The following is a 3,153-nucleotide window of genomic DNA, read 5'->3' on the forward strand; positions in this document are numbered from 1 at the left end:
TTTTTTTTTTAATTCTTTCTTTCTTTCTTTTTCTTTTCTTTTCTTTTTTTTTTTTTTTAAGGGCCGCATCTATGGTATATGAAAGTTCCAAGGCTAAGGGTTGAATTGGAACTGCAGCTCCTACCCTATACCACAGCAATGCAGGGTCTGAGCCTCGTCTGGGACCTATATAACAGCTAATGGCAATACAGGATCCTTAACCTACTGAGTAAGGTCAGGGACCAAATCCACATCCTCGTGAATTCTAGTCGGGTTCTTTCCTACTGAGTCACAATAGCAACTTCTGGTTGAAATTTTCTAATGGAAGAAAATAAGTCTATTAACCTAGAATGCTCCAGAATCTAAGTTTAGAGTTAAGTTTTAGAAGTTGTTGGGAGTTCCTGTCGTGGCTCAGCGGAAACAAATCTGATTAGGAACCATGAGGTTGTGGGTTTGATCCCTGGCCTGGCTCAGTGGGTTAAGGATCTGGCATTGCTGTGAGCTGTGGTGTAAGTCGCAGATGCGGTTCGGATCTGACATCGCTGTGGCTCTGGCGTAGGCTGGCAGCTATAGCTCTGTTTAGACCCCTAGCCTGGGAACCTCCATATGCCATGGGTGCGGCCCTAAAAGGACAAAAAAAAAAAAAAAAAAATAGAAGTTGTGCTATGGTATGGTAAAAATTCTGCAGGCTTATCCCAGCATTCTATTTTCTCTTTTCCCATGGGATAGAGTTAAGATTTTTGTAGCTGGGCCCATTGTCATTCAAAATAAAATACTTTATTTCCTTGTTCCACTGTTTCAGGATAGAGCAATGTAACTGAGTTCTGACCAATGTGATATAGGTCAAAATATTCCATAGAGCTTCTGGAAAGGGTACTTAAAAGATGCTGACTGAACTAGGAAATATGATCTTTACTCTTTTGTAATAGCTTATTCTTTTCTTTTTTTTTTCTGCCTTACTAATCACATGGAGTAACTGGAACTTCAGCTGCCATCTTAAGCCATGAGTAAATCTGAAGATGGAAGCCATGTCTTAGGATCGTGGTGCAAAATGACAGAAGCTGGGATCTCTGATTGACACTGGAACTGTCATACTTGTCCAAATTACCTATCTCTGGGTTTCTTCTACTTATTTTAAATGTACTACTATTTTGGAATTTTGTGTTTATGTGCAACTGCACCTATTTAAATAACACATAATTATTTAATTGTAAATCAACAATATTTTTGAGTACCTACTAGGTACTAGGTCAGTAGTTCTCAGCAAAGAGAACACATCACAAAAACCATACAAATGTTCATATCATACTTGAGACTTTGTGAATCAAAATATATATATATATATATACACACATAATATATACACACATACTAATACACATATATATATCAACAAATGAGATAATTAGATGGCATGAATACATATATAGTTTTATATACATAGTTACATATAATATGTAGCGAGTATATGTGTATTTGTATAGTTTTTCACGGTATTCCCTTACGCTCCTTTTTATAAGGTTGGCCATAATGTATCCTCTTTTATTCCTGATTTGAGTAATTTAAATCTTCTCTGATTTTTTTCCTGATCAGTCTAGCTAAAGGCATTTCAACTTTTTTGATCTTTTCAAGGAACCAAATTTTGGTTTCATTGATATTCTCAGTTTTTCTTTTTCTTTTTTTTTTCTATTCATATATATAAGTAAATTCTACTCCTACTCTAATCTTTATTTTTTACTTCCTTCTTCTTACTGCAGGTTTACTTCGCTCTTCTTTTTTGAGTACCTTAAGATAAAAGGTTAGGTTATTGATTTCAGGTCTTCTTCTTTAACACAGGCTTGTATAGCTATAAATTTTCCTCAAGTACTGCTTTAGCTGCACAGTAAATGTATTTTTTAGAGCACTACAGAGCACATCACAAAAACCATCATAGTTTTCAGAAAATAAAACCCTAACCCTAACCCTAGATAATGCACAGACTTGGTGAGAATATTCTGTATTTCTTTGCCATGGTAGATTCTTGTTTGTTTTTTCCACTTTCCAACATGGTTGCCAAACTTTTGAGTTGATAAGATTTTCTTATAAAGCAAAATGCCTTGGTTTCAGTTTGGTTGAGTTTGCTTGCAGCTCAAAGACTTTTTTCATAGCCTATTCTAAAAATCAAGGGCATGTTTGTTTTACTTGGTCTTTCTGTGAAGTGAAGACTTCTTAGGTTATATGGGCCCTTCTTAAAAAGTCCTTTCAGTTGGAGTTTTCCTTCTCTGCTTGTATTTCTACCAAGCATATTTTTGGCAGCCCTGGCACAATGTTTATGTCATTTAAGCAGAGGTCAATAACAGTGAAAACTTCCTGTGCTACCATAAAACCCTTTTCCCTGGCCTCTGTACTTTGTTATTTGCCTGGCTTTGTCCATAATTTGGCAGCATTATCAGCCACTCCACGTGACAAGTGACGTCATTGCTATAATGAGAATTCCAAGCAGCACCACTGGATCAAAGCCCATCTGTGTGCCTGCTCCCACACTTGACAAAACAAATTCCAAATTCATTCAGCATGCCGGTGCCATTTAGTCACTGTGACATATCCCAAATTTTGGACTCTGTGCAAAAACGAATCTGTGCCCACAAAATTAATCATGGAACACATTTTATGACGTTTGACAACAACTTAAAAGGTTCTCATCTTTGGCAGGTGGCTCTGCCAATCTGCAAGTATGTGCACGACAAATTCTGAACAATATATTGTGTAGCTGAAAATACATCGTGCAGGATGAACACCCTGGAGAGAACCAGAGTGAGTCCAAACAATTATGAAGTCTGTCTCAGTGACACATAAGCCAGACTGCTGTCTTGTGAAAGAAGGATGATGGCCTTAGGTACACATAGAAAGCCAAAGAAAAGGCAACAGCTCGTGTGCCAGTAAATGCTGAGAACATTGGCACTATTGCCTGTGTTGGCAGGACCAAGAGTTTGAGATGGCTAATTTAAGCGACAAGATCCTGGCAAACAGATTTATTTAGGGCAAGGGTGCGTCAGGAAGATGCCAGAAAAATACATCAATCTGTGCCTTTACATGTACTGTAGAGTGATGATGAAACAACTGACATTAAAAAAGTAAACCCTCACACTTTAATATAATCTGCAACTCATTCTAACAACAAGCAGTGTTTACCTT

The sequence above is a fragment of the Sus scrofa genome, chromosome 2 (genome assembly GCF_000003025.6).
Source record: "Sus scrofa isolate TJ Tabasco breed Duroc chromosome 2, Sscrofa11.1, whole genome shotgun sequence".
NCBI lineage: Eukaryota > Metazoa > Chordata > Mammalia > Artiodactyla > Suidae > Sus > Sus scrofa.